Here is a 20,785-nt window from a genome sequence, read left to right on the forward strand (position 1 = left end):
CCTCGGACCCAAGCCTCTGGGGAAACCAAGTACACAAAAGCGCCATCGGAGTTCCCTAACTCCCAGTCGATTGCTCGGAGGGAATATTTATAAATCATCAGCCTTGAACGATATTCACGCGCTTATCACAGAATATCCAACTGATATCCCGGTTAGTTTCTTAAGTTTGATTTATTACAAGTTATCGATATAATGCCTGATAGTGCTGTCAGATGAGAGTTGATTAGATTATGCTTCAAAGTAGCTTTATCACAAATATTCTCAAAGCAACACATACATAGAGCACATTCGTTCACAAAGTTGTGTGGCCCATTAGATCAACGCTTGAAACATGTAAATCAATTTCCATTTTTATTACGGTGAAGAAATAGTACAGTGTACAAACGAAAAGCTGGAATCAGCCTACGTCAGAGCTTACTACATAAGCAAGAAAAAGAAAAAAAATACAAGAAAGCTGGAGAAAGCCGAGGAGGTATGTCGGAGGAAAGGTTGGCTACAGCTCCGAGACCTTATTCTTCCCCCGCACCCTTACCTGCCCATAACTCAAGCAGCCAAAAAGACCCAACTTGAACCTGACACCGTTGAAGAAAAGGTGCAGGGAGTTAGAGGTGGTGGGGCTTTCCCTAAACATACGCCTACCGCAAAGCAGAGGCGCTGATGGAGGAAAATCCTTCTTCTGCCGCACCAAAACTCTGGCATGGACAGAACCTGCTTCGGATTTTGACTAAAAGAGGGGAAGATTCCTTTCCCCCTCGGTGGAGATGGAGTACTCTCCTGAACTTGTGCTTCCTGTGCCCATACCTTACTGTTATAAGCCTCATGAAGACACGGCGCTTCTGCGGCGGAGGAAGTTCTTTCTTCCCAACCCTCGCTTTCAACATGTTATGCCAAGAAAGGAGAACTCCGGGTATGGGAAGCGTGATGTGAGAGGAAATTAAAAGGATGGGAGTGTATATAAAGCAACCCTCTCTCCCTCCTATTTATTTGAAAAGACAAGATAGTGGCAGTCAACTCACACGGCGTCCCAAGGAGCACTACAGACAAAGTGGTCTTGGCTCAACTTCCAACGTCAACTGTAGCCAAGAGACTCAAGGAGCCTCGTAAAGGCGCGCCTCGATCTCTGGGGCGTCAGAGAAGTACTGCATGGCCAGAGGTTGCAGAAATATCTCTTAATCCGCGGGCTCATTGAATTCGCGACCCAGGCCCGCTTTGCGTGAAGGCCCAGGGACACCCTGTTTGGCACCTCGGGAAATGCTCAATGAAAGGGAAAATCTGAACTCAAAGTCTTGGACAGAACCTAAGGCTTGCATGGTCCTCGGACTCAGGCTAAAAGGGAAAACCAAGTACTAATGCAAACATTGGTCTTGGACAGAACCTAAGGCTTGCATGGTCCTCGGACTCAGGCTAAAAGGGAAAACCAAGTACTAATGCAGACATTGGTCTTGGACAGAACCTAAGGCTTGCATGGTCCTCGGACTCAGGCTAAAAGGGAAAACCAAGTACTAATGCAGACATTGGTCTTGGACAGAACCTAAGGCTTGCATGGTCCTCGGACTCAGGCTAAAAGGGAAAACCAAGTACTAATGCAGACATCGGTCTCGGACAGAACCTAAGGCTTGCATGGTCCTCAGACTCAGGCTAAAAGGGAAGACCAAGTACTGATGCAGACATTGGTCTCGGACAAAACCTAAGGCTTGCATGGTCCTCGGACCCAAGCTAAAAGGGAAAACCCAGTACCGATAAAAACCCAAGTCTCAGACTCAAGCCTAAGGGGAAAAATCAAGTACATAAGACAAAACGCATACGTCCTGAACAAAACCCAGGTTTTGCAAAGTCCTCGGACTCAGGCTGCTTGGGAAGTCAACTGCCCGAATGAAGAAATTTCTCGGCTTAAATACTGGAAAAGGTTAAGGCTCGCGTATCATGGAGATGGCAGAACGACCTAATGATCGCCAACCTAAGGAGGCCATTCATCCGGTGGGTAACGTGTCCTCGGATAACTACTTCTTACACCTTATCGAGCATTTAATGCCCATCACGGCTAATTTTAAGATAAGTCTCACTCCTCACTGGTCGGATTGTTATGTTGAATAATAATTTTGTTAAAGTTATCGTGGCATCTTTTTAGGAACGATTACCTTGGCCTTAGTTATTATTGATTCAAATGCTATACTATTATGCCGAGCAGCGCTTTCACATTTGTTAAAATATATAAACAAGACATACGAAATAGAGTAACAATCACTTTTATTAATATGAAAAATTGTTACAACATACAAGGAAGGGCTTAAACAAGCCTATACAAAAAAATGAACTGCTAAAACAGTAACAACATCCGTAACACAAATAAGTAAACCATCAAGTGTCTTCTGAACTCGCCTTCAAAGTCTCTCTGAAATCTATGCCTCAGTACTGTTCATATCAGGAGAAGATCCTTATACAAAAATAATGAAGGAGAAGGAAGAAGAATTAGAAGACATGGAAGCACTTCAGCAAGCTCTTGTCACTGAAGAATGCAAGGGAAAAAGAAGATGGAGGACATGAGCGGGAAGGAGGAGAAGAAGAGGGAAGCAATGAAAAGAAAGTAAAAGGAGCAAAAGAGGGAGAAGGGGAGCCATATTAGGTATGCTCATGAGAGAGCGGATGGAGATGACAAGGGAGGTTTTCGACTCAGTCACACCAGAAATGGGGTGTGACGAGTCCCTGCTTCAGATTTTGGCTAAAAGAATGGGGAGGCAAATCTTAAGCCTCCGCCATCCTTGCCCCGACCGAGCCATCTCAAGTTTTGTCAGGACATGGTATTTCTGGGAAAATAAGGATTTGTTCATGGTGGATTACTATGAGAAAAGTATTATTGAATAGGGAGTAACCGGATGGAGGAAGTGGGTTCTGAGAAGAACGTGAGGGATTCAGATATGAGAGGGTCACCCTCAGTCTTCTCTCTTTATATAGGGAACGAAGAAGGGGGTATGCAACGCACTCAGATCCCCAGGGAAATCCAGAGTATAACGCGCCGCTTCGTTCTCCTACACCATCAGTAACCGTTATATCTGGGAGGCCTCGTAAATGGGAAGACATTAAAGACACGCTGCAGATAACCACGCGGCATAACGGCAACGTGCGCAAATCCAGGAAAAACGGCTCGTAGACCGGTGCATTCCTTGGGGAGGGGAAGAGTCGCCAGTGTTGATCAAGATCCGAAGAAAGTGAACGGCAATAAGGGCTTGACATCATCAAAATCCACCTGTCCTACCATGATGTTGGACAGCAGGATTTTGAGGGGCTAATGTGGGGTCCAATAGTTTATGGGTCCGGCCCACACGTAAATGGGAAGCCCACCGGTCTTAAACTGAAGGAGGCCAGGGCCCAAGCTCGAAACTAGGAAACATAAAAAGTAGCCCGAAGACATAGCCGAGGAAGGTTTCGTCCTCAGCAGGTCCAAAACCTCATGGATAGAAATGGAATATGAGTAAGCTGGAAAGATCAGAAAATATCCTGGGGAAGTTGTCTTTAATACCCTTCCCTGACATGACACTGCCCCTAACAGAGCCGGGATCTCAGGCTTTATGGATCATCTCCAGCAATTTTTGGATTAGACTGATGGGACAGATATCTGTCCAGGAGAGATCGACCCTACACGTGGACGAAGGACAACGAACGTAGGCTAGTATAAAAGAGAATGTTATGTGACCAAAGAGAGGGACTCCCATCTAGCTTCTGGAGAAAGACTTGATGAAAGAGAATGCCTGGATAATATATGCCGGACAACACATAAAAACCCTCCGACGGGTAACCGGGGACAGCACCATCGTTCCTCGGACATGATCCGAGGAGCCAAATCCTCTTAGATACAAGATTGAAGGGCCTGAATATCCAGCCCAAAGCTCTTTCTCATATTGGTTCATCTATAGTCCGGCCCGAAATGTCACCCTGTGATCCAACGCTGGCCTTTCAAGCCCACTCTCTACAAATATTATTGTGAGGGACTTTCCGTGTGCGAGCCCAACATCGTTGTTGGGCTGTTAAAGATTTTGTCCCCTTACAATTAGCATTATTTCTCTTTCAATTATGATCATGAGGGGCGGATGCAAGTCTGAAACTATAATAAAAGATTAAAGATATTGTTTTTATTTTTTTTTAAAGAAAAAAGAATAAGGACAATTTTAAAAGAGTAAAAGAGAGCACTTTATTAGAAAAAAAGAATTGGCCTGGGAAATCGTGGGGTGCTGCCTTTTAATATTTTGAGGGATTTTACCAACGGACCTTAAATATATATATATATATATATATATATATATTTTTTTTTTTTTTTTATGAATAGGACTTTAAATATTATAATCTGTTATGGCACCGTGTAATGTATATACCTAGCCAATTATATCGTACTAAAAAAATAATGCTAATGGTACTTTTAAGTTTTAAAAATTGCGTTTATTACTGTACAAATCCAAAACAAACGGGAGACAGGAGTTTCTTAGAATGTTACGTAATAACACGTAATGTTCATGTAACATAAACGTAATTACCAACTTACACTTTCGCTTCAGAACAATTTATGAGTTGTTTTCTATGTAAGATTACGAGTAAAAATTAAATCTTTTTTATCTTTTTACCTTTTTCATTCTCCCACCAATTTTTACTATTATTGTATGCCACTACTAAATAAATATCTTTCTTAATCGATAATTAAGAGTTTTACTTTTCAATAAATTACACCATTAATTTTCTGTAATTTTTAAGCAAATTCACAAACTTATTTATTTTCAAAAACTTTTCGTTTACTGAAAATTCACAAACTTTCATCTCTATCCTTTTTTCAATATTGCAATTTGTTGACAGAAAACAAATAAAGAGAAAGCAAGAACAAAACAAAAAGAGGGTGGGTACCTACTGTGTATTGTATAATCTGTGTATTTTCTGTATCATGATGTTGTATATATAAATATATACATGGATAAGTTATAATAATGATATTTGAATTTGGAGAATACTATTTCATAAAGTGAAAATTCAAGTTCTGGAATTTCCTAAGTGAAATTCGAATTTCAGTATTTTTGATCGGTTGAAACCTTTGCTTGATTGATCATAGTGATGAGTAAAATTATTATGAAGTCTCGACCTAGTTCGATCAATGCTCAGTTCTTCTCGATCAATCAAGACTCGTAAAATTGAATTTTCTACAGAATTTTCTGGTAACCATTCTGGATGTTTGAAAAGGTTTCAAGCTTTGTAAACGATTTTATGAAACATTTTAACTCTCCATACATGCCTTTTGGTAAAATATAACCCTATGAGTATAAATTGAGGCTTATGTTCACTTGAAACATATTCCTTTTCTCTCACAAAAAGTTACTTACAAAGAAATACAGGAAATCCTGCAATTATTCTCCAAAATTGCTATCTGTAAAACTGAATAACTTGGTTGTATCCTGGGGACAAGTTTGCAGTAACCCTTTAGCAACAAGAGTGTGGGGACAAATATTGTCTAAGGATAACAGTTTTGCGCCTCCAAGTTATCTATTTTCTGTTTTGTTTTTTGTGTTAACTTTGTTCTTCCATTATTACTTTGTGTTATATCCCCTACAATCCTAAACAATATTAGTACAATGGAAGGAGCAAGTGATGTTTCAACATAGAAGATGTTAAATCATGAGTTAGTGAAATTGGATCGCTTTGATGGAACTAATTTCTCTCGGTGGAAATACAAGATGAAATTCCTACTCACTGCACTGAGACTCTTCTATGTCTTGGACCAAAATTTGATACCTTTTCCTACTGCGAGTGATGAAGACACTGATGAAATAAAGGCACAAAGAAAGAAAAGGGAGGAAGATGAACTGATATGCAGAGGTCACATTCTCAATAATCTTTCGGATCATCTCTATGATCTCTACACTTCAATGAAGTCACCAAAAGAGATTTGGAATGCTTTGGAGGCAAAGTACAAAACTATGAAGATAGGTACAAATAAGTTTATTATTCAAAAGTACTTTGATTATAAAATACTTGATAATATCTCAGCTTTAGATCAAGTGTATGAATTACAGATTTTGGTCAATAAACTCTGTGATTTGTCAATCAATATTCTTGAATCATTCCAAGTGGGTGCAATTATTGCAAAACTCCCACCAAGTTGGAATAATTTTAGGAAGAAACTTCTGCATATGTCATGAGATCTCACTTTAGAACAATTCGAAAAACATCTTCGAATTGAAGAGGAAAGTCGGATTAGAGATGAGACTAATACCGACTCTAAAGTGAATGTGAACAATGTGAGCAATGTTCAAAGTGGGAGTTCAAGTAAGACCAATAAGCACTTAAAAGTGAACAAAAGTGAGAGTAGTTTTAAGAAGAACAGCTCCAAGAATCCCAACAAAGACAAGAAGAACTAGACTTGTTTCCATTGTGGAAAGAAAGGTCATCACATTCGCAAATGTAAACTCTTAAAGAATAAGAAAAATGATGAAGAAGGCAATGCCAATGAAACAAATGACATTAAGGACATTATTGTTGTGGTAAGTGATATATATATATATATATATATATACATATATTGATATGATCACTGAAGTTCATATGGCTATAATTGCAAATCCTTTTGATTGGTGGTTCGATTCAGGTGCAACGATGCATGTGTGCAACAACAAGGAACTATTCAAGACTTATGAGGAGTCTTTTGTAGAACAAGAAGTGCTAATGGACAACCACGAAAAAGCAAAGGTTCATGGAAAGGATACCGTTGAAGTCAAAATGAGTTCCAGCAAGATGCTGATTTTGACCAATGTTTTTCATGTGCCTGATATTAAGACGAATCTTGTATTTGCCAATTTATTATGTAAGAGTGGTGTAAAAGCTGTACTTGAATCAGACAAGTTAATCTTATCCAAGAATGGGATATTTGTAGGTAAAGGATATGCTACTGATGACATGTACAAACTAAGTATTATTATTAAAGAAGTTTCTGTTTATGCTTATATTGTTGATTCATCTTATTTGTGGCATACTAGGCTAAGACATTTAAATTTCAAATACTTGAAGTTTATGTCAAAGCATGGTATGATTTCATATGAGCTTGATGATGAAAATAAATGTGAAATTTGTATTCAAGCAAAGATGACAAAGAAACCATTTTCTAAGTCAAATAGAAACTCTAATATGCTTGAACTTGTACATTCAGATGTATGTGAATTAAATAGTGTATTAACTAGAGGAGATAAAAGATACTTCATTACATTCATTGATGATTTCTCTAGATTTACACGTGTATTTGATGAGAAATAAAGATTAATCATTTGACATGTTCAAACGATATAAAATTGAAGTAGAAAATCAAAATGATAAGAAAATAAAGATACTATGTAGTGATAGAGGTGGTGAGTGTTTTCCTAATGATTTTTTTGCATTTTGTGAGGAATGTGGCATAATACACTAAAGTTCAACCCCTTATACACCCCAACAAAATAGTTTGACTGAAAGAAAAAATAGGACTCTTGTAGATATGGTAAATGCCATGATCTTAAGTGAAAATTTTCCATTTAATTTGTGGAGAGAGGCATTACTTATTGCATGTCATGTGCACTATAGAGTACCTTCCAACAAGATTAAAGTATCTCCATATGAGTTATAGAATGGAAGGAAACCAAACATTGATTATATCAAACTGTGGGGGTGCTTATACTTTTATAGAATTGTTGACCCAAAAAGAACAAAGTTAGGACCAAGAGCTATGAAAAGTGTGTTTGTAGGTTATGCTGAAAATTCAAAGGCATATAGATTATTAGACTTAAGCTCTAATACAGTTGTAGAATCAAGAGATGTTGAATTTATTGAGGATAAATTCAATAAAGATTCATGGATGCCATGATACCTACTCAAATACAAGAAGGTGACTCTAATCCTAATACTACTTTGGGTAGTACTAAAAGGATTGAAAGTGGTTCATCAAGTGAGCAAAGAAAGAGTCAAAGAATAAGAAAAGAAAAGGACTTTGGTCTAGATTTCATTTCTTTTCAAGCCCAATTGTATCTTATTAAAGGTAATTGACAAGTAGTCCTAAACAAAATATTCATAGCGTTTAATACAGATGATGATCCTAAAACATTTAAGGAAGCTATGGCTTCTAAAGATTCAACTTTCTAGAAAGAAGCTGTGAATGATGAGATGGACTCAATATTATCCAATAATACTTGGGTCCTATTGGATCTACCTACTGAATCAAAACCAATTGGTTGTAAATGGGTATTTAGGAGAAAATATAATACTGATGGGTCAATTCAAACTTTTAAAGCAAGGTTGGTGGCCAAAGGCTTTAAACAAAAGGAAGGAATAGACTACTTTGATAGCTATGCACCATTAACTAGGATCACGTCTATTCGAGTGTTGTTAACATTTGCATCCATATACAAATTGATTGTACATCAAATGGATGTAAAGACAGCTTTCCTAAATGGTGATCTTGATGATGAAGTTTACATGAAACAGCCTGAGGGTTTTGTACTTCCTAGAAATGAAAAGAAAGTTCGAAAATTAGTTAAGTCCTTGTACAGCTTGAAACAAGCTCCAAAATAATGGCATGAAAAGTTTGACTCTATGATTTTGTCGGATAATTATGTGCACAATGGTGCCAACAAATGTAAGTATTCCAAATTTACAAAAGAATATGGAGTTATTATATGCCTTTATGTGGATGATATGCTTATATTTGATACAAATATGAAAAGTGTATGTGAAACCAAAAATTATCTATCTTCTATGTTTAAAATGAAAGATTTAAACGAAGTAAATACTATATTGGGAATCAAAATTAAAAGACATAGCGGTGGTTTTGCACTATGTTAATCTCATTATATTGAGAAAGTGTTTCAAAGATTTGAACATCTTAATATAAAGGAAGCAAATACACTTTTTGATTGAAGCATAAAATTTGGTGAAAACACTGGAAGAGGAATAGCACAGCTCAAGTATGCTAGTGCTATAGGAAGCATGATGTATGCTATGCATTGTACAAGACCAGACATATCCTTTGCAGTGAGCAAACTTTCAAGATTTACAAGTAATCCAAGTGTGGATCATTGGAAAGCAATTGGTAGAGTTCTTGGTTATTTAAAGAAAACCATAAATTTGACTCTTTTATTCTAAATTTCCAGCTGTGTTGGAAGGTTATTCGGATGTTAGTTGGATTACTTTTGTAAGTGATAATAAATCCACGTATGGTTGGACATTCACTCTTGGTAGGGGTGCAATCTCTTGGGCTCTTGGTGGGGGTGCTATTCTTAGGCATCAAAGAAACAAACGTATATTTCTCACTCCACCATGGAATCAAAAAACCTTGGCAGCAACAGGCAAAGAAGCGGAATGGTTAAGAAATATGTTATTAGACATAGAGTTGTGGCCACAACCAATACCAGTCATTTCCATGTACTGCAATAGTGAAGCCACCTTGAGCAGAGCATACAGTAAAATGTATAATGGAAAGTCTAGACATATGGGTCTAAGACATGATTACATAAGACTATTAATTGAAGTTAGTACCATTTCAATTGTCTATGTAAGGTTAAATAATAATTTGGCAAACCCTTTAACCATAGCAGTGTCTCAAGATTTGGTTGGGGTAACATCCATTGAAATGGGACTAAAACCCTTCTTTAAAGAGAATCTCCAATAGTAGGAACCCAACCTTGAATTGATTTAATCTAAGAGATTTAAAGGGTAATAACAAGCTATTGATACGTGGTTAGTAAGAGCATTAAATTTTTGTCTTATTTAGAATGGATTAGTACAGTCTGTTATGATGAAATAAAAGATGAGTTTTAAACTCTTAATGAAGATCATGAAGTATAAATGTATGTGTAACAGGGACATAAAAAGGAACTTCACCTTTATAAACATAGAAGTGGTGCCACTTCTAGCAAGAGTAAAAGGCTTTCTCTTGTAAATGTTTACTAAACCTGGAAGAGCACAAGGCCATAATAGTGCTAACAACATTGGATTTCTAAATGTGTTGTGGATATTCTCATGTGTGTGTTGTTTCCAATTTCAACACGTAAGAGTTTTGGTTTAAGCACCAAGCCACAATTAACTCTATTGATTTCTTGAGACAATTACACTAAGTAAAGGTTTAAGTTGAAAGACACCTTAATTTATGCATGATAGAATATCAATCAAGTGGGATATATATTATTACAACCTAGTGAGGGATTGTTGTATATATAAGTATATACATGGATAGGTTATAATAATGATATTTGAATTTAGAGAATACTATTTTATAAAGTGAAAATTCAAGTTCTAGAATATTTTGAGACAAGTTTGCAGTTACCTTTTAGCAACAAGAGTGTGGAGGCAAATATTGTCTAAGGATAACAATTTTGTGCCTCCAAATTATCTATTTTCTATTTTGTGTTTTGTGTTAACTTTGTTTTTTCCATTATTACTTTGTGTTATATCCCCTACACATGAAATATAAGAGAAGAGGCTAAGTATATAGGCAATTAGGCATCATAATTGATTAATTACAAATGCAAATATCCCTGATTGGGATAAAATCAAGGATACAATAACAATCCTTGGTTTTAACTTAATAGGAGGTGAACTAATAAGGAAAATATACACCTGATTTGACTATATATACATTAACACAATTGTCATTTGTCAATATTGTGAAAAATAGAAGATCCTATTCAAGAAAAGTTTGTGAATTTTTAAATTAAATAAATAAATAAAAGAAAGAAAAACAAGGTGATTTATAGCTCAGCTGAGTCAGCTCAGAGACACAGGCCAGCATGATAGAGCACTAGAAATAAAGCCAAATTTACCTGACAATGTTTCATGTGCCACTTGCACAGCATTTGTTTGTTTCTTTTTCTTCTTCTTCCTCCTCTTTTCATTTTATGTAATTATTTTTTGGATGGGTTGGAGCTGAACTTGCTTTCTTTTTCAAGAACGTATTTTGGCATAGGATAAATTAAATCAGTTGAACCCCACCAAGTGTTCTGCTATGTGGAGTATTGGGCTTAGAAGGGTTTAACCTCTTTACTGTATGTCCAATTTGTAGAATACATCCTGAATCTATTGATCATGTTCTTTGAGATTGTTGTTTCGTGACATCCTTTTGGAGTAGGATAGGTGTCACACATTGAAGGGCTTCAAAAAACTTCTATTTTCCAAGAGTCTCTTAGTTTAACTGGCATATATTTGTGTTTCAAACGGAGATATCTAAGTGTCGAATCTTTCACCCCAACTATTGAATTATTAAAAATATAATCTATCCTTATGTTCCTTTTCATAGAATTCACATTCCTTGAAAATTTATCTTTTCTATAAGCGTATGGCAACTCTAGCTAGACTAGCTTCATGTATAGAAACCATTTTATTTTCCCAAGTGTGGCAGTAAATCACTCGCAATCCTTGAAACCTGTTTCAAAAGAGGAATTGGGTTGCCAATGTTCAAAAATACCCTCTCCCCCACATGTTCTTACTATTGAATTATCAACAACAACAAAAACGTGTCTAGTGCTTCTATGTGGCTTCTAATATCCATCCTAAGTCTAACAGGTTAACCATTCCTTCAAAAGTGGTGCAAACCAATATGAATGGCTTTTCCTTTGGTAACTCGGAGCTAGCATATGGGGTGGTGGATTCCCTAAGAACAACGAAGGCAACCGGCTGAGGGGTTTTTCCAGATCAATTGGTTAAGGTACAAGTTTAATGGTGGAACTCTAGGCATTGAAAGATGGATTTAATTACTCTTTATCACTAGAGAGCGGAGTTACAAACCTGCATGTGTAATTTGACGCAGAAATTGTTTGCATGTGAATTTACTTTTATTATTGATTGCAGGAACTTGTTGAAGTGTTTCACTAATAGTAATGTGGATAATGCATGTGTTCTTGGAGTTTAATCAATGTGCGGATTCCTTAGCCAAGATGGGGGAGTCTACAATCCCCTAAATAGAGAAAAATGCTATGGTATTATTGGCACTCCTTATCATCATTACTTTGTGAAACTTTCCCTATTTTAGATGGATCTTGCATGAAGCCATGAACTCGTAAGTCCAAAAATTACAATTTATAGAGCTACAATTTAACATGGAAAAATGATTATCTACATTCCTTGTCACCTATAATCATGTTCCCTACCTTTTTATCTAGATACAACAAAATGTTAGAAATATCAAGGCTCATGCTCTTAGTAGGCTATGTATAATGAACAATTATCGAATGCAGGTATTTTAAGGAGGAATAACCCTAAACTAATTCTAACTTAGCTGAGATTAGATCCAGTGAAGTTAAGTTATTTACTCTATAAGCACATTGATCTACAATAAGCTCAAATCTTAAAGTTTCTAAAAACATAATTAGAAATTGTTAAGTTGTGAATTCCATAAATGTTTTGTTGGCTTTATTCCATGCCAATTTGTTATAATTTCATGCATATTTTCCTTTTATTTTTGTGTGTTTTAATGTACTTGGGTTGTGTTTAGGGTCGATGAAGAATTGCAAGATCAGTGGAACTCATGATTAACTTGTCAGTGGTTCGTGACTAGCAGCACCTGCAAGTTTGCATGTGAAGAGCACGTGAGAAATTTTGAAAGTCAATTAGAGCTGAAGAAATTGCGTGTGATTCACTAATGCTCTTGGACAACTCATACTCTTGATCCCAGCCATGCCTCTTTTTCCTCCTCTATAAATACCCACATTTCCCACAAAATTGTAAGCAAAATCAAAGAAAAAACCTTAGAAAAACCATTAGAGAATTAGGAGATTTGAGCCTACAAACTCCTTACAAATTGCCTTAGTTTTTCTCTACTCTCTTCTCTCTCCCATTGCCATACATTGAGAGGAGATTTATCCAAATACAACCAACATATAATTTGATTGTTGAGAATTTCTTGGAGCATTGGGAATCATTTTAGCTTAAACATTTTCAGCCAGTAAGGCTCGGTGGTGCAACTAGTCGGTGTTGCAAGATCCAAGAAGCTAGTGAAGAAGTATTCAAGAAGTCCATTGGTAACTGGAATTTGGGGGCTCAAGTATAGTGGGTAAATTAGGCTTAGAGGGTGTTTTTGTTATCCTTAAACTCCAACTTATTCATTAGTGAATCGATTTCAGCTTAGTGGGCCATAGAAAGGTTTTTAAGCCAAGTTCTCCTATTTTCTTCTTTGGTCACACATTGCATGTTATCTTTTGTTTGCATCCTCTTTACTTATTGCCCTTTATATTATTGTTTTGCTCAATTATGTTTATCTTTGTAATTGTTGGGTAGTTTTGTTAATTAATTGGCTAATTATGTAAATTTTGCTTTAATTATTTTTAGCCTAAAATTAATTAAGTCACAATTAAAGTTGGGAAACTAAAACAATACTTAGTAATTAGGCTAGTGCACTCTCATAAATGGTTGTCACTGTTATCTATACTCCTATATGTGACAGAGTGTCTCAAACACTGGAATAGAAACTCTTGGTAGGGAATTTGAAAAAGAATAAAAACTAAACTGATGTGAAGAACCCTTTTAGATTTATATAGTACCATTTAGAAGAGTTGCTATATCTTAAGCCACAGTTAATAAAAATTCTTTTCGACTTAAAAATATCATGTCTTGTCTCTTGTGTTTAATCTATACAGCTTTGATGTTGTCAATCACTTATGCCTAAATACGACAAGTTGGACTTATTTCAATCAATTGCGTTAATTACATAGCTTGAGCTTCTCAACACATACATACTAGGCTACTAGCTAGGCATTTTAAAAATATTTTTAAAAAAATGTGGATGTAGAGAGAGAGAGGGTTTATCCCTGAGAAAAAAAAGAAAGGAGAAATTGAGAGTGAAAAAAAAAAAAAGAAAAAAAAAAGAAGAAGAATGTTGAGAGGATAAGAGTGAACATGTTTGTCAAAAGAAGTGATGATAATGTCATACTTTAATAAGAAACTAGTATGTAACCTGTGTGTATATGATGAATTGTGATGGTGCTATTAATGTTAGCTTGGTTTATAAAACATATAGGATATTAGTTCAATCAGGACATTTGGAATTACTAAAATAGTTTTTTCTTGCAATTTTAATGATATTGGTTAGGCCAAGTTTCTCATCATACTGCTATTATGTATGTAATTTTGAAAATCACTATTAAATATATACAATATCAATTCATAATCACTGTTCGTGAAATTTTACTAAATATAACACAAAATAAAAGAATAAACTAATCTAATAATATCTCCTAAATTGAATGAGGATAAGTACATAAGATCATTCGATTCAATTATAATTTGTTACGTTCAAGATCTTAGCATACAAAATATTTGAATAGAAACAGTATAAAAAAATATGCTCATAGTTCAAAGAAAAAATAACAGCAAAAATCTAAACAATTTAATTTGTATGGAAAGCAAACAAAAGCAAAATTCAATTTTGAATCTAATTAAATTTTTTGTAAGCATTGGTTTTATGTATATATATATATATATATATGATTAGGTTTTTTATGGTTTATTTATAGGGATATGCTAACGGATGTCTTTAGAGTAATAGTTAATAATCCATTTAGAAAAAAAAAAAATTTATGGGAAAAGAAAAAAAAATGTTTTAAAAACTTTTTCCATTTTCCATAAAAATTGTGTCAAAACTTTTTTAAAATGGATTGTTAATCATTGCCCTAAGGGTACTCATTAACATGACTCCTTATTTTCTATATTGAATTAACTCATTTGACACAAAAATTAAAAAACTTACATTAAACAAGAGTCGTGAGACACGTAGCGCAAAATTAAACTCAAATTGAATTCCAATTTTTACACTGAATTAATTAACTTGACACAAAATTTAAAAACTTAAATTAGATGGAACATGAGGCGTAAAGTTAGATTCTAATTAAATTCCAATTTGAAATCTAATTGGATTTTCTCTCAGTTTTACTTATTAATATATATATATATATATATATATAGATGACACTGATGAAATTTTAGGGACATGACAAATAGTAATGGAGTTTTCTTTATGGCTAAAACTTGTTATACACGTGTGTATACAACTTGAAATCGTGGGTTGAACTCATGTTTTTAATTATAAAACACGTGTGTAACAAACAATACTCTTTCTTTATTAATAACAAAGAGATACAATTCTACAATAAAACACATAGGCTCAGTCAAAATCACTCTCTTTTTATCTAAGTTAAAGCTTAGAGTTCATTCAAAATTAGCTCTCTTTTTTATGGATAAGATCTTTAGGGTATATTTGGTAATTGCTTTTTTCTCTTAGTTTTTGTTTCCAAAAATAATTTTTTAATTTTTGAAACTAAAAAACCTTTTTGACAACCCAAAATGCAGGGGTGGCGCTACACTATTCTCAGGGGATTCAAATGAACCCCCTGCTTCCAAAAAAAAAATTATATAAAAAATATTTTTTTTGTTAGTTTAATACTATAATTTTTTCTTAAAAATATTTTTGCACACCCTGACTTAAATTTTACACACCCTTATTACAAGTATTTCCAACTCTAAGAATAAAAAGTAAGTGTTTGTGAATTGTAAGTGTCACTGTTTTTTATAAATTTATATTATGTGTGTGAATATATCTAATATTGATTGTGTGCATTACTTTTTATTATGATGTTATTTGTGTGAATTATAATGTGTGTGGATGTTTGTGTGTACAATATAATATAAATTTATATAATTTAATAATTAAGAAATAGAGATGGTTTGTTACATGTGTGTGTATTGTAATCATATTATAATAACTTTTTGTTATAAAGTTAGTAAAATTCAAGAAAAAAAAATGGTAGAGTTAGTGATTGTCCAAGCATTTGATTGGTTAAGTAGAACTAGTGTATAAGTTTATGTATAAATGAGTGTAGTTGTGTGTGTCAATAATTAATCCAAAGCCAATGAGTTTAGTTTAGTCATTTAGTTTAAAATATTTCTATAAAAACAATAACAAATAGATAATAAAAACTGCATAAAAATAAAAATGTTAGATAAACTTAACAAAATAAAATGATTATAGACTCATAGCTACCCACATTGGCAATAGATACTTATAATGAACTATCATATAACAATTCAAAATTTGAATACTTATAGAAGGAAATTGTAAAACTTTATGTATTAATTTTTTTTTTTTTTGTCGGTAACTCAATATATTCAAGTTCTTTTTTTATTAAAAAATTTTAATGACCCAAACAAAATTTCTAGAGCCGCTACTGCCAAAATGGACAGAAAACAAAAACTGTTCTCAAAACTCAATTCGTGAAGGAAACTAAAAATATGCAAAAGACTGTTTTTAGTTTCTAATTTTCAAAAGTCAATGAAAACAAGCATTTAATTTAATGAATTTGTCTTATTTAATAAGTTAGTATTAAAGTTTAAATCCTAATAACAACATATTTTAGTATTTTCTATCTTTTTCTTCAAAAAATATCTTTTTAATTTCAACTAACCAAACATGTTTTTTATTTCAAAAATACAAGAAAATTGTTTTTTCTTTATATTCCCAAAAATAAGTTTTTGAAAATAGAAAATAAAAACTATTAACAAACATAAACTTAGTTTCTCAATAGCGATAAAAATGGGGAGGGCAATTTCTGGCTTGAACCAATAACTGTGAACCACCACTAAAGAAAGTTCCAACTGAAAAAGTTAGGACTAAGTTCTAAGTTCTTGCAGCTTTATACATATGTTCCTGTTTAACAAATGCTACCGAAGCAATAAATTTCAAAACATTCACAATTTGTTGAGATAATAGATTGTGATCTGTAATTGTAAAGTTGTGATTTACAACTATGTTTTATGTTGACTTTAATTCCGTGTCAAATTTTATTATAATTTTGTTCAATTGTTTCCCTGTGTTTTTTGTGGGATTTAATGTAAGAGTTGAGTGTGAGAGTTTGGTGAAGATCTGTGAAGAAAGTGAATTCGCGACTGGCTCACGACTGACAACCTACGAAAGGCCACATGAGAATCACATGTTGGAATCTAAACAATCTCATGCCAGGTTGGATTTCGCAAGTCACTTCACGACTCAAGCCAAGTCGTGAGTGACCCGCAAAACCCACTGCCAGAACTTTTTAAGTGTGCTTTTTCTCATTCATTTACCAATACTATATAAGCCCACATTACCCACGAAATTGTAAGGAGTTTTCCAAGGAACTTTTGAGAGAGAAAACCCTAGCTATACACTTGAGAGTTAGAGATTGTAATCCCATAATCATCTACACTATTTCTCTTAAGTTTTCCTCTACTCTTACCTCTCCATTTACACATCCTTGAGAGGTTCTTAATCCAAACACTTATCTCACCCAATTTGAGTGTTGAGAGAAGTTTTGGTGCATGTGGGAAGTATTGGAGGAAGCCATTGGTTGGTGGATGCAATTTGGAGCTAATCGCGGGATCCGGATAACTAGTGAAGACATTGGCTCCATGAAGCCCATTGGTAGTTGGAACTTGGAGGGTTCAAGTATGTTGGGTAGTGTAGACCCCGCATTTTGTACCCCTTATGACACAGGCCCTTGTTCCCCAATGATGCTCGAACTAAAATGCCCAAGGCCAGTTTTAAGCCCAATCAGATATCAAATTAACTTGAGGAGTATTAAAATGGAAAATATAACCTTTTAAATGAGTAAAAATATATATTTTTGGAAATAGAATGACCAAAATGGCCCTTGGCCTATATACTAGGGTCATGTTTAGCGTAAGCGGGAGCATGCGTACCCAGGCACATTTTTGCGTACGCAGTTAAGGTTTCAGAAGCATAAGAAATGCAAATTTTCTGCAATAATGGCTGAGGTTTGGAATGAATTCCACATCATCTGGAAGCCGTTTCAAACCCCATTTTCTCAACTATAATAAGCCTTATATGATACATTTTCAAAACATACAGAATTCCCACAGGAAAACCCAAGATTCACTAGAAAATAGTGAATGAAAATGGAATTTTTCACAAAACACCCTTAAGTCAATTTTATTTGATTAGGACCTTTTATGGCCCTAATCCTTTTAGTTTAACGTTGCTAATCACTTTCTTATTTGTTAGTGAATAGATTTGACTGAGGGAAATAGTCAAAAACCAAGCCTAAGGGCTTTTTGCTTTAAGGTATTCTTTCTAGCTTTCTTTTATTTTTTGTCTTTCTTTTCTTGTTTTAATCTTGTTTTTGGTTTGGTTTATGTTTATGCATGTTTGCTTAGGTTCTAAGCATGCTAGGGTGTTAGAATTAGGTTTTTCTTGTTTGTGCTCTTTTTTCTACATTTTTAGATTTTCTGAGCAAGGACTTGCATGCACATAATCTTGCCTGCACACACAGTCTTGATTATGCGTATGCAAGACTATTCTAGCGTGCATGATATCGTTGCCCAAAAACCCTAAATTTTTGTTTGTTTTGTTTCTGCCTTTGCATGTTTGTTCTGTTTAGCCTCTTTTTCACATGTTTTAGGCTCTATAGGTTCCTGTTTACCTCTTTCACATGCTTGTTTGTTATCACATGTTTAGATTAGGATTTGTTTTGTTTCCTTGCTTTGATGCCATGCCATTCATTCACATTTCTATGCATTGATGCCATAGGTGCTCTGTTACTGCAAGGTAAGTAAAGGGTAAGTCATACATTAGAAATGTCCATGCATTTACGTTTTGGGTTTATTTTGATTGATATGATGAAACATGCTTAGATTTATGATTAGGGTTTCTAACGTGTTAATGCTTTGTTTTTTTTATTGTTTGATGATATGCTTGCTACCATATTTAGGGTTGCTACCTTGTTTAGATGTATGATAAGGTTTTCACATGTTAGATGAGTGTAAAGGTTTCTTTTGTGTGTTTGGCTCTCTTTTGCTTTGCGGATAGATAAGTATGCTTGTTTAGGGTTAAAGATGTCATGTTGTTTGTTAGATGCATGTTAGTGTGTGTGTGTGAGTCTAGAATACAAGTATTTAAATAGTTTTTTATAGAGTTAAGACATAAGACACAATGATGGGAGGCCAACCTTAGGTTGGGCAATCTTAGGTGCCTAACACCTTCCCAAGAGCGTACCTAAACTCCAAACTCATACTCTAGTAGTAAAATCAAAGGTCCTTCCTCGAGAGGACGCTATATATATGGTTCCTAGACCATTGCAAAAACTAGGTGGTGACTCCCCCCTTGTGTCCACAAGTAGATTAGGTTTAGAAGGTCTTTTTTATATTTGTGTACTCGAACTTTATTCACTAGTGGATCGATTTCAACTTGGAGGGCCACGAAGAGGTTTTTCGCCGAATTCTTCAGTTTTCTCTTCAATAACACGTCTCAGTGTTATCTTGTATTTACATCTCTCTTCCCTTACTCTTTAAGTTTTATTATTGTTGTTTTTTGCTTGTGGTTATGGCTTAGAGAGTAGTTTCAATTATTGCATATCATTTACTCTTGTTCTGCACTTAGATAAGTTAGAGTAAAAACAATGTAGCCGTAAGTTTAAAATTGGGGGTCTAAACACGTTATAGTGTTTCACGCTATTTGAGCTTTCAGTGATACATTACCTTTACATTGAACTACCATTAACATCACTTTTATAATACACCAATAGCAAACTGTCACCTAAATGATTGTGAAATTTGATGTGAAATTGGTTGGTGCCCTTAGACTTATTACTGGTCTCATTAGGTAGTGGCTCCTAAAGAAGTTGATAGAATGGAATAAGTCATTTAGAGGACCTAATCCCCACCCACACTTGAGAAGTAAATTAACCAAATCAAACAATGTATTGCCTGAAAAAGTGAGAAGCAGTCACAGTTACACACAAAATTGGTTTGAAAATCTCACACACCATGTTACTTTTTTTTCTTTTTCTTTTTTTGCATCATAATAAGGATTAGGACCACCTCTTTCTGGTTCTAATCGTTTTCAAAAAATTGAGAGAAACCTTATAAGAGAATCATAGCCAATATGCCACTATCTTGTTCATCGTATTAAATTAGTAGTCACAAGTCCAAAATACTAAATACTTATGAGCATTGATTATATTGGTTAAGTTCAAATAAGTTGGCGCCCACTCAACCTATGGAATGGTTCGTCTTCGTCAACCCTTCCTATTTCAATGAAGACTTTCTCAAACATAAACAATTAAAAGGAATTATGATTTGGAATTAAGGCATGTAATGCTTGGTCTTCTCTATATGGTACCAAGCTTTCATGGTTCAAGATGGAGTCACAACTTACAGCAAGGGTTGGACTAGTATTGCACAGCTTGATTGTCAAAGTCAAAATTAACGTTTGCCTCTCTAGTATGGTACCAAGCTTTCATGGTTCAAGATGGAGCCACAACTTACAGCAAGGGTTGGACTAGTATTGCACAGCTTGATTGTCAAAGTCAAGTAAGGGTTGGACTAGTATTGCACAGCTTGATTGTCAAAGTCAAAATTAACGTTTGCCTCTCTAGTATGGTACCAAACTTTCATGGTTCAAGATGGAGCCACAACTTACAGCAAGGGTTGGACTAGTATTGCACAGCTTGATTGTCAAAGTCAAAATTAACGTGTGCCTCTCTAGTATAGTTCTTCATGGCATAGCCAAAAGCTACATCAACAAAACACTAAACTCTACTTCTCTGCATACTGTATTTATTCAAGATGTATTTATTTTATTAAAATTCTCTCTCTCCAACTAGTAGACTTGCCAAACACTACTTTAACTGTGTTAGCTTTTTCTTCTTCTTTTTTAAGTATCGTGGGCAAGTATCTAATATATCTCATTCATTCTTCTTGATTCACAATCATCAAAATTTTAGTTGGACTTGATTATTCCAACCATTTGATTGCA

Source organism: Quercus robur, chromosome 2 (assembly GCF_932294415.1).
Source record: "Quercus robur chromosome 2, dhQueRobu3.1, whole genome shotgun sequence".
NCBI classification, from domain to species: Eukaryota; Viridiplantae; Streptophyta; class Magnoliopsida; order Fagales; family Fagaceae; genus Quercus; species Quercus robur.